The 13,208-nt window shown below is 33.1% G+C and overlaps 1 protein-coding gene across 3 annotated transcripts in view; it reads right to left on the bottom strand.

Annotated features, from left to right (window-relative positions):
* Positions 1–13,208, bottom strand: part of LOC150096555 (cleavage and polyadenylation specificity factor subunit 5-like) — a 181,255-nt gene that overhangs the window by 124,589 nt on the left and 43,458 nt on the right. Inside the window, exon 5 of one of the 3 annotated variants that reach the window (XR_016549787.1) lies at positions 1,491–1,574. The exons of the other annotated variants lie outside the window; for them this stretch is intronic. The gene's annotated coding sequence lies outside the window, so the exon portion shown is untranslated. The remainder of the gene's footprint in view (positions 1–1,490; positions 1,575–13,208) is intronic. 3 annotated transcript variants of the gene reach the window in all.

Genomic DNA, 13,208 nt, shown 5'->3' with positions numbered 1-13,208 from the left:
ACAGCTACTCAAAACTGAAAATGAATTTGTAATTCTTTTCTGATTCAATTTCAACAGTGACATTTTGAGGGTTTAATGCACTAAAATTGTTAATGTAATATTTCTCACATTAACGTTGCCTTTTTTCACATTTAGTTATAACCTGCAAAATTCCAAACTCTAAATCAATTTGCTTAAATCCATCACCGTTTGCACAAGTTCAAGTGACTGTACTGTTCTAAACATTAGATTAAACAAACATGTCTCTGCAAATTGTTGATGTCACTTCGCCCACATGGCATGAGTTAAAACTAATTAGAATGTATTAAGTTGGAATGGGTTATAGTAATATTGGCGTGGCAACACTGGAGAAACCAAAACTATCAAAATAGGCAGGAGCATAGAAAACTTCAGCTGTATTCCAAATGGAGATCTTATGGAACAAGTAAAATATTTCAGCTCTTTAGGCACAATGTTTAGTGAAGATGGAAGGTTAAATGTGGAAATAGACAACAGAATAAGCACAACTGGTATGGTGGGTAGCCAGCTGAATAAATTTATATGGAATAAGAGAAAAATTAGCCAAAACATCAAACTAGCAGTATACAAAATGGTGTTCAAATCAGTTTTAAGTTATGGATCTGAGAGTTGGATTAGAAATAAAGCACTTGATCAAAGACTAGAGATGACAGATCTGAAGGTCCTGAGAAAAATTAGGATAGTGAGCCTATGGCATCAATGGCATAATCATATTAAAAATGAAGATGCTAGAAAAGACTGACATTATTACCATTCAAGTATGTATCAGCAGAGCTAATCTAAGGTGGTATGGCCACTTAAATAGAATGGGTGAAGAAAGGTTAGCAAAACAGGTGTTTGATCCATGATGGCAGGAAAGAGAGGAAGGCCAAGGTCTAGGTGGATTGATTTGGTCAGAAGTGCCTTAGAAGAATGAAATGTTAGATATGACAATATTGGTGTGCTCACAGGTAATAGATTGATTTGGAGGAAAACTGTTGATAGGAGATTAATAATAATGTAAGCTTAATCATGTACTGCTGTCATAGTAACCTGAACATCCCTTGGGGTACATATTAGGAAATTGATGATGACAATGGAAAAATTACTAAATATAGTAAGTGGCAAGTATGATTTATCATATAATCCATTTTTAAAGTATGTTCAAAATTATTGACTGAAAAATTAGAAATTCTGAAAGCAAATATTTTGGGTGCACAGTTACTAGGTGTGTGTGTGTGTGTGTGTGTGTGTGTGTGTGTGTGTGTTTCCTTTTCGACTGGTGTGTGTGCACAGCTTAGAGGGAACATTATCTCCCAGTATCAATTAGCACTGTAAAAATGCAAATTCACCAGTTAATTTTGGCAATTATGTAAATGCTCAATTAATTCTTCGCTTCAATTTAAATTTGCTAAGCAAATTTAAACTGAAATGAAGAATTAACCATATTAAATCCATAAAAAAAATGCGGTGACAGGAAATGATAATAGTACCTGTTAAATTTAAGCCACGTAAATATCATTTTCTTTTGAGTTATTTCTGAACCACTTAGCAAAGAGAGTAATCTTCACAGGTTGCTATGAGGAGTAAACAGGTTAGTTTGTAACAGATGACATAAACATGCACAATATCATCATCACTATTCAGTTATATATTTGTAAAAATATATCTAGCTATAGAATATGTTTGTTGTCTTTACTCATTCTAACTCAGTTCATGGTTTAACTCTTGCCTACAGCTTTAACAGAATGTGTTTATATCTCTGAATTTTAATTCTGACTACCTTTAAAACAGTGCATTTGAACTTCAGGAAGTGCTTCAATTTCCTTTCAGTAATTATTAATACCGATTAATTTTCTTGAATAAAATCTATGTAAGATAAAATGCACAAGTATACAATACTTTGATTTCACTTTATTTCTCACTATTAGAAATCTGTGTTGCCATCTGATATTAGCAATTTCAAACTGTCATAACTGCTTTTGCATTGTTGCCAAGGAGACTTGAATGTAGAGAATAATTAGAGTACAACAGCACTTACATCCTTTAAAATATCTCTCATACAGGTATTCTGGAAAAATTTCCATGTTACTCCTCTAAATAAATATTAATTTTTAGGGATATTTTTGCCTATTTTTGTTAGGAATACCCTTTTATAATGGCATTGGCTTTTTTACTCAATTTTTTGGGGCATTATTAATGTTTTAAAGACAGATACATGAAGAATATATGGGAAGAATAATTCTCTCATACATTTTAAAAAAAGAGGAGTCAACAAATTCAGAGAATGTTCTGTTACAGAACGATTAGCATTCTAATTAAAATAATTAAAACAAAAGCTCAACCCTTTCATTCTAAAAATCATATGTGAAAAAATTCAATATGAAATTGTAAATATCAAAAGCTCCGGTACTAATTTCAAATATTACAATAATAATGGAAATGTAATGACAATTTCAACAGATGCATTTATTTTAACAAATAACCTACCCTCTAAAACAAGCAGAAATTGGAAATATCTTACTACTGCAAACAAACTGTAAATTCCATAATTTTTAATAAGGCCATATATTTTATGCTTCTGTTTCATACAGGTTACAAATTCTAAACTTCTATTCTTATTAATTCAATAAAATCAAAGGACAATGTGAGAGAGAGAGGATTATGCTCGCACAGGAAAGCAATGGTTTTGTAATGTTTGTTGCTTTGCAGTTTTATATATACTGAGTGAAAAATCCATTAATGAGAATATGTTTTTGTTATATGATAAAGTAATCTTTAAAAATACATGCATGTGTTCGCATTTAGAAAAGCAGTTATACACTTGGTATTATAGGACCCGACATGTGGTCAAGTGATAGTGATATAAAAGGAGACATATTTCTGAAGGATTCCAACGTAAAGTAAACAACTTTACTACTTAATTACTTTATGTTGGAATCCTTAGGAATTAACATAGAAATAATGCTGTGTATATATTATTGCATGTTTGTTTACAGTAGTGTTCATATGTTACACTATTACTGTACAATGTGTGTGAGCACTATAGTAATGGTAGCCATTTTGTCACTTGAGTCTGGCTTTGAATCCCAATAGCAAGCATGTGTGTTAGTTGTCTTCAGAACAGCTGTCACTGTGGTAACAAGAATGCTGGCAAACAAAGAGTAGGCAAGCAGGGAAGGAGAGCAGGAAAGGTCTACTAAACTATTGAGTTCTTTAATCTCAGAAAAGTTTTTATATGCATTTTTAACTACTCTCCAAGGAGGAACTGTGAAATTTGTAATTGAAGAACAGTAATAATGTATCATGCCTTTGTATGAGAAAAAAGTGATACATGAACTGCTCAGTTAAATGCATTCCTGTTGTCTGATTATTCTTCATGCCTACTGCAAAAAATGAAAGAAAGATGTGTTTCAAGAAACTTGCTTACTGAAAAAAGACATATGAGGGTGTGCTGAAAAGTTGTGATAATCACCAATAAGGAATTCACATCTTCTTATATATCCTAAAAGAAGAAGAAGAAATCATTACAATTTGATGAAACATGGGGGTTAAAGGGTTTTAAGATATGTTCTTTCTTGTGGTTATATCAGTTGTTTTAATATAGTTTTTGTTCTGGGTTTTAATCAGAATTTACTTTTCAGCCCTCCCCCTCGTATACAAGTATATTAGTTAAGCCCCCCCTCGTATGCAAGTATATTAGTTAAGTGAGGCCTTTAACTTTGTATATTATAAGGAATTTGAAATAAGGAAGAATGAATCAATGAGTAAAAACAATAAAATAAGTGCTGCAAAGGAAGTTCTCATAAGATCAAGCAAAACGATGGAACTTTTAGCTGACTGCTATGCTTAATTTGTTTTGCAAAGTATTTAATGTTATCTTTCAGTATTTAATTTAACTCTGAGAATCAGAGTATGAGAGAATGTTATTGAGCTCATTTATGTTATATTCCTAGAATGGCTATTTAATTATTTGTACGTATTAAAAAGAAAGTTGATATTTAGAATAGTAGAAATTAATTTACTATTTTTAATTCTATAGAGAATTTGAAGTCAGATCTCTTTAGAGAAATACTATTTAGTATAGAGAATTGTATATATTTTATATATTTGCAGTAAATATTTAATTATTTTTATAATTAAGCTGCATTCTTTAGTATAAACAACATGTTGAGCCTTGAAATCAAAGCATCATCACTGATACAAATCTGAAACATTCTAACCAACTGAAATAAAATTATATATCATATACCATTATATTATATTCGACAACTGACTTTGATATATAGGTAGGATATAAGTGGGGATTAACATAGATAGAGCAATCAAGCTACAAATATGAGTTTCATCAACATCAAAGTGGAATCCTAAGGTGTTTTTTTAATATATATATATATATATATATTGAGTTAGTCTATCCCCGAAAAAGTCAAGTGGGTGTTTTCTCCTGGAAACTCAGGTTTTTCGTCCCATAAACTCAAGAAAATTGACAGTAAAACCCACATCATTTTCAGACAGTAAAACATAGTGTTAGGATTAGGGACCATGAGATGGCAGCACTTGTTAACTGTACCTCTTCACCGGTGCCAGGTATAATTAGTGATAGTCTTGGGCCAGCTATCTGGTTGGCTACTGGTGGAGATTGGACAGCCCTCTCCTCAGTCTCCAAAAGTTAGATAGAGCTAAAACGGCCTCAACTACTTCTTATAGGAGAATAAAAGATATTAGTTGATTTGATATCACTTCCCAGACACAAGAGGCCACATAATCTATTAACAAAACAGTGGGAAAGGAGGGGGGGGAGAAGTAGTAGTTAAGGAAAAAGAAAAAAGAAGAGATCTGTTGTGTTTCTTGAACAGCTGAAAGTTGCAGTTCCTCTTTCATTATCTGCAACAAAGAACAGATACATGGAATGAAAGAGGGGAGTAAAATGTTAGTTTGATCAGTTTGAAGCTGAATTGTGTATGGATGTTAACCGATATCCAGAAAATTCAATGAAAACAACAATTTAATGAAAGGCAAATTATCGAAAAAACAATTAACCAAAAAACAGTTCAATGACAGTTAACTGAAAAAGCAATTAATCGAAAGGCAGTTCCTAGAAAAAGGAATTAATTGAAAACACAGTTTATCGAAAGGCAATTCATCGAAAACCGACAATTCATTGAAAAATTATCGAATAAACAGTTCATCAAAAAATGAAATTATAAGACATGTGAAGTGTATTTATCAAAAAGAACTTCAGTTTTTAATGGATTAACTTGTAATGTAATTTGAAGATTAGCATGATATTCTCTTTATGTTATGTAGACGTGTGTAGCATTTTTTTTTTTTGAGGAATATTCCTTTCAGTCGGTATACGTGTTTCATGTATTTCATGTGTGTTTTACACAATCTGGAAAAGATTATATAAAAAATCTTAATTATTATTATAATTATTATTCCCCATTATCATCCTTTCTCCTCAACTGAATGGTTGGTGTGGTAGCAATGATATTTTACTAGGGAATAATTAGAGAACAAGATGGCTTCCCATTGTCTTCTTTATCCGGTAAGTGCTTTATACCCATAGATATCTGTGTTCGTGGGGACAGGTTTTCGGGATGAAACACCTGAGTTTCCAGGAGTTAAACCCTACCATCTCCATAAGAGGCTGGATAACTCACCTTCAGTTGAAGAGGACTGATAAAAATTCCTCGTGCCATGCAAGGGATTTGAACTCAGGTCTTTCTAATTAAAGGGCTTTGTTTATACTGACTGAATTATGGAGACTCCATTATGATAGTAGTAATAATAGTAATATTAGTATGTGATGTCAGTGCATGCACGCACATACACCAGTTATATCAGATGAATTTTACTCCAATTTGGTAGTAACCTTCAACAAAAATAGGTCGAACAGTTCCAGTTTTCAGTTCAAATATATTTGGGGCTCCAAAGGGACAGCATGTCGACATTTTATATTGTAATAACTCTCTGACTTAGTGGAATACACACAAATATCAGAATTTATAAAATGCACAAAAAGTCTGTGTGGGTTAGTTTTAGTTCCAAGTGGATCACTTTTATTAGAAAAATTTGGTAAAGAAGTTTCAAAATGATAATAATGCTGCTCGAGCCAGATGAAATTTAATCAAATTTTTAGTTAAGATCTATATTAAAATTTGACAGTTTTGAATTCAATCTGATCATTGTTGTGAAAATAATAGATAGAATGAACTTTTTTTGTCTAGAGATAAACTGCTATCTACACAATGATAGTAGCAGGTATGCTTACAGAATAATGTTGTAAAAAACATCAAAATACTTATGTCTCAATGACCACCTACATATGTTGTCTACATCTTGGGTGATATTAGGCATTCTTACTGAACACTTTAAAACAATAGTTTTCATGAATTATGAAAGAATTCATTTCATCGAAAACTTATTGGTGAATTGTTTTTTCGATCAATGGCATTTGCAGAGAATTTCATGTGATGAAATGTCGATTGATGAATTATTTATTCAATGAATTGCTGTTTCGATGAACTGCCATTCTTTCAATTGTTGTTCAATTAATTGTTTATTCGACGAATTGACATTAGGTAAACTGTCTTTCAATGAGCGGTTTTCGATGAATTTTCATGTAACCATGTTAACCAGTAGCTGTTCATGTTGAAAAAAAGTAAGAGAAATTATGATGGTGGCTGATTCTTGGGAATGGTACCCGTGAAAAACACCTATAAAACAGGCAAAAATCAGAAACAAAATCTAAAAGGAAGTGAATGAAGTGAGCACATATCTCTCTCTCTCACACACACACACACACACACGTATGTGTGTGAGAGAGAGAGAGATTATTTAGAAATTGAGCTGCCATCTTCTAGTTAGCATTAGGAAGTTTTAGAGAGGTTTTTGATCTACCATCCTAAATGCCAAAACAGTATTCTAAGACCAAGTGGGTGTGAGAAGTAATGTGCTGTGACAGAACAGGATGACAAATTTTTGGATGCTAAATTTGTCACTCTTTAGCATTGTAGTAGATATTTAACATTGTTGTAGATATTATCAAAGGTAAGGAGATATGAAGTGGTCAGACCTTTCTGATGTTTTGCTATCACTGAAATTCACAAAGTTGTCTCCTCCTACCTTCACTGGAGGGTAGTAAGGAGATCAATGTTTAAGGCATTGGTGGTTATGGAAGATCTTGAAGCATTGAATAACTATACACTATAAGTTATGTCAACAAAATTATGGATAGGATTTGTGGTCTACCTATCTTTTAGAAAACACCTATTCCAATGCTGTAGTCCAGAAATGCCAAGAGCAACTGTCTCTCCAAACCTTCATGAATTATATCCAAACATGATGATTAAAGAGTAGCAGAATTCACATAATGCTGGTCACTAATTTCCTTACAGAAACACTCTAGAGATAAACCTCTCCACTAGAACTCAGCCCATACATAATTGTGTGCAAATTTCCTTTTTCACAGCTATTCTCAACCTTTTGTTGATATTATAATACTACCAATTGGGATGATCTTTAGGACATCTATTTATTTATTTATTTATTTTTTTAAAGACAAGCCTTATAAACTTAGCTTTTACTATACTTGGGATTCAAACCTGAAGTCCTTGTAGTAAACAAGCAAGAGCTTTTACCAACTCAGTTACTGAAGCAGGTAACCTTCCTATCCATGGCCAGACTACTGCTTCCACCATACTGATCTGAACACCTGTTCTAAGCAAGATATTGAAATTATCCATGCTGGAATTAAGACCTTCATTCTTTACTTATTCAAAATTTCTGCCCATATCTAATACAGGGTTTAACAATAGTGCCAAGGCAATTCAGGAGAAAAACTCAGTCCACAAATGACCTACAGCAACAACTCCAGCCTTATTCTAAGCCTACTTTGAAGAATGCAACAAATGCAAAATAATCATCAACAAATCACCTCAAGTTTCAAGATCTTCTACAATAAGTGTCTTAAACAATAATCTCCACATTATCCTGTAATGGGGTAAATAACAATCTAGTCACGCCAATGCTTCCAAAAACACAGTTGTCTTTTTTTTTTTTTCTCACAAAAAAAGACCTTGGTTCTTCTTCCCTTACCTTAGCTTAGCAGTCAAGATTAGATCTCTCTCTCTCTCTTCTTGGAATGACTTGCTCTCAGCCTTACCTGGTATAATTGATCCACTCCCATAACTTCAGATTCAAGAAAATTTGGCATCCTCTTTTTTTCTCAAGACTTTAGTTTTCATCTGTCTAGTTCTTACTCTGTACAAATCTTAAACCTGCTCAATTTGGGAATATTGCTCTCACATTTGGGGTGGAGCACCTTAAACCACTCTAAAAATTCTTTATGCTATTCAGAAGAGAGCCGTTCATTTCATTAATAACTCCTTTCTCACAGATTCTTTTTCAGCTACTGTTTGTTTCTGCACTGCCTACAAATACTTCCATGGATGTTATTCAGCAGAAATAGAATCCATTATGCACCACAGAGGAGTAATGTCTGGCTGATCAATGAACCCAACTCAGACTCACTTCATCAGATAATCTGTTTTGAATTCTTCTATAAATGCTTCTATTCCAAGGGTGCTACTCCATGAACTTGTATTTATCTTTCCTTAATTTTCACTAAACCTGTTAATGCATAACCAGCAGCCACCCAATATGCTTTTAAAAATAGCCCAACTTCACACCCACACCAAACCTGCTTCTCCACTACTTCTTTCATTCCAACTTCTTTTTGATGGTTGAATTTCATTTTTTTTCTGGGGGGGTTGCTTCAATGTCAAGAATTGAAGCAAACATGTTGCTTCAATGCTGTCAAGTAATGATGAGAGATAAATATGACAGCTTATACAAGCCAAAGCAGATCAGATAAAGAGAGACTTTAGGTTTGGCTAGTTGGTTGTTTAAGATTTATGGTTGAAGCAACTCAGTCTATGAAGCCAGAGTATTGTATCTGCTAATTGTGTGTTCTTAAAGCCAGCATGTTTTATGGAATGAAAATCCTGAGTTTCCAGGAAGAAAAACCCTGCCACCTCCATATGACACCAGCTAACTCACATTCAGATGATAAGCTCTGATAAATGTTTTTCACATTCTAGATGAGATTTGAACCAGGTCTTCCCAACCAAAGGGCATTGTTGATATCAAATGAGCTACAGAGGCTGATATAGATTGCATTCTCTAACATCAAATGTAATATCTGAAGAATGTATATATACACCACTCTTTTCATGAAAGGAATCGTGAAAAATATAGTTCTCTGAGAAATAACAGATCTAATTTAGATGCATCCTAGTGGTAGCATACATCCTTTGGTGGTGTGAAGGCCATGAATTTACATTCATGTAATGAAGTAGATATGAGAAATAATTTTTGTATGAATTTGTAGTGTTTTTGATTTGTGTGTGTGTGTGTGTGTGTGTGTGTGATTTTTTCCTATCCCAGCATATTATTGTATTTTTAATAGCATCTCATGGTTGGTGATGTCAGAAAGTTAATTACAGAGCAGGGGTTAACTACTAAGCTAGGCTCAGACTACTGCTGGGCATAATCTTTTTTTATGTGACTCCCACCCACTAAAAGTTTATCTGAAAACCTATAGAACACAATGAACTATATTTTTCATGATTCCTTTCATGAAAAGGGTAGTATATACATTCTTCAGATATTACATTTGATGTTAGAGAATGCCAAACCTACATCAGCCTCTGTAGCTCATTTGATATCAACGAAAATCTCTCATCATTCCTTATATTCTTCATATACCTATATCTTTAAAACATCAGTAATGCCTAAAAAATTGAATAAAAAGCCAGTGACATCATAAAAGGGTACTCCTAAAGAAAAATAGGCAAGATAGCCATAAAAATTAATATTTATTTAGAGAAGTAAAATGAAAAATTTTAAAGAGATAATATCTATACAACAGCATTTCCCAAACTTTCATTACTCACATACCCCTTTTATCATCATCATCAAATTCCTGCCATGTACCCTGAAGGGGTGTACAGGATATGATAGTACTATATGAAAAAATTACATCATTACTAACTTCCTATCTACAATTTTCCTCCAAATCAGTCTGTTACTTGTCAAGACATTATCCATTCTTATATTTCTATCGTCTAAGGTACTTTGTACCGTATCAATCCACCTATATCTTGGTCTTCCTCTGGGTCGTTTTCCTGCCAACCTGGGAGAGAACACTTATTTTGCTAATCTTTCCTCGCCCATTATGTTTAAGTGACCATACCAGACTGAGATTAGCTCTGCTAACGCATTAATGGATGCTCACAATGTCAAGTTCTTTCCTAATACCCTTGTTTTTAATATGATATTGCCATTGATGCCATCTGTTCACACCTCTAATCTTTCTTAGGACCCTCATATCTGCATTCTCTAGTCTTTGGTCAAGTGTTTTACTTCTGACCCAGCTCTCAGATCCGTAAGTTAAAACTGGTTTGAACACTGTCTTGTATACAGCTAATTTAGTGTTTCGACTAATTTCTCTCTTATTCCATATGAAATTATTCAATTGACTTCCTACCATACCAGCTTTGTTGATTCTGTTGTCTATTTCCATATTTAATTTACCATCTTCACTAAAAATCGTACCTAAGTAGCTGAAATGTTTTACTTGTTCCACAGTTCCCTGTTCACAATGCAGTTGACATTTTCAACAATTCTACCTATTTCCATTGTCTTTGTCTTTTTAATGCTGACCTTCATACCATATCTATTACAACAGTTATTCAATTTAGTCAGGGAATCTTGCAAACTTGTAGCAGATTTATTTAGAAGTATAACATCATCTGCATAAAGCAAAGAGCTGACATTAATATCTCCGATTCTGATATCATGTTTAATACCACTTTCCTTCATAATGTGATCCATATAGATAATGAATAACAGAGGGGATAATGTACATCCTTGTCTCACACCAGATTTAACATTAAACCATCTTCCTGTACTTCCTTCAATTCTAACTGCTGACTTACAACTCAAATAAAGACTAAGTATTGCTTGATATAATGTCCCATTGACACCATTTAACTGTAGCGTATTGAATAGCTTCTCTCTTGACACCTTGTCATATACCTTTTCCAAATCGACAAAACTTAAATACAGATCTTTGTTATATTCCCATGCTTTCTTGACTATTTGTCGTAAAGTGAAGATCTGATCCTAACAGCCTCTATTTGGCCTGAATCCAGCTTGTTCTTCCACAATTCTTCTGAACTGCTTCTCAAGGCACAAATAAGTCTCATTGTCCAGTTCTCCATTCTCATATTTGCCCACATTACTCTACTTGAGACTGCCTGCCATTCAAGAAGATTAGCCTCGTATTTTGTGTTGAATAATATGGCTACTCCTTCTTTTCCTTGATTGTCATTTCCTGAATATAACATTTTGTATTTATTGCTCAGAAAGATCTCACCAGTTTTTGTCTTTTTGTTTCAGTCACCCCTATTATGTCGATCTGGTACTTATCTAATTCCTCAGCTAGCTACATTTATTTGCCATTCAGGCTTCTTATGTTGATAGTACTATTCTTTAGCTCTGGTGATGTTGAGTTGGGGTGTGTTTTCAGATTTGTTCCAGTAGCTGACTTTTCGCTGTTCGCCCTGGCGAAAACAACGGGGGCCTTGTTTAACCGGGCGACGCCCCAGCCGGCATGAAATTTTGTCATCTTGTACCATCATTTTTTATTTTGGTTTAACCAATAAGAATACAATTTGGTCGGCTAAATCCGAAATTGCCAGCCCATCCTCGTTCGTTCAGTATCCAAGTAGAATTTTAATAACATTGTCATACTTCTCACCCCCTCTAGCAAAAGCAATTTGGGAGAAATTATATTTCATTCCAACAAGAATTATAATGGTATTAATTTTTAATTGTGTTATTTTAAATTACAAATATGTGAAACTTTTTTTTTTTTTTTTTAACTATTATATACATTTTAGTATGTAGTATACGAATCTGGTATACAAACAAAGATATTCAACTTTTCAGTAATAAAAAAAAAAATGTTTAATGAGACAAATCATATTGTTTCTGTTGAGAAGAAGTTACTTTGGTGAAATTTGATTCTACATTTATTTTTAGCTATACATGAAGCTCCATGTCAAGAGGATAATTTCATTTTTTTTGCTCGTCTGTTTGTTTTGATGTCTGTAGCAAAGAAAACCAAACTTTGTGCATATAACATGTACATACATCACAACTTGTGACATAAACACTATGAAACATGTATATTAAGATACAAATGATTCCAAAATTTAGCAGTGTTTTGATTACATGATTTAAATTATTTGAATTTAAACTTTTTAATTTGAATAAAAACTTTTAACACTGCTGGAACGCGATCATGCCATCAATCAGATGAGATCCTAATGAAGGTCAGTCGATACATACTAAGAGAGACATTTTGTTTAAAACTTCCTTTAAATTTTTTAGTTATTGAAAAAATAATCATAAAATACACCTGTACTTATCTGTGAAAAACAAAAAAAAACTTATAGTGGAACTACATCAAATGCATTTCTACAGTTCTGTTGTTTTAAGGTCCACTTCCTGATCTTGCCACCCGTCACAGAATTAACTAAAAAAGGTACCAAGTCCCTACACCACATGAAAACCTGGTTTGAAAGAAAATTTAAGGAAGCGTGTGAGATGCCAATTCATCATTCTAATTTCAATAAGAATGATGGAACACTGTAACCCATATAGCATCCAGAACATGACGACAGAATCTCAACACAAGAAAACCTAAAGACAACAGGACTATTTGATGTAGTTCTAATGTAATTTTTTTTAAACATTGGTATGTTATATTTATCATGTATTAAAAGCAAAGGATTTTTTATTACTTTTATTCATTGATATATTTTTAATATATTATTTTTTTATTATTTATTTTTACAAAAGGTCAGGCTAGAATAAATGAAACATTAACAAAGTAGTTATATTTGGCTTACTTTTGTAGAGTGTCATGTAGCTTGTGTCTGGCTCATATGTACTGTTTTCCTGATGATGACTGCAATATAGAGGTCAAAACGTTGGGTGTTATTTGCTTAATTATAAATAAAGTAATTGCTCGAACGTGTGTTTTTGTCTCCGTAAATCCTACACAATGAATGCTGACTACTGTGTAACCTTGAAAGAAAGAGCTGCTATGGTACATTCATATCATGGGTGGGATA

The sequence above is a fragment of the Typopeltis vanoorti genome, chromosome 18 (genome assembly GCF_054136105.1).
Source record: "Typopeltis vanoorti isolate ZY-2024b chromosome 18, IOZ_Tvanoo_1.0, whole genome shotgun sequence".
NCBI lineage: Eukaryota > Metazoa > Arthropoda > Arachnida > Uropygi > Thelyphonidae > Typopeltis > Typopeltis vanoorti.
This window is presented reverse-complemented; position numbering and strand designations above follow the sequence as displayed.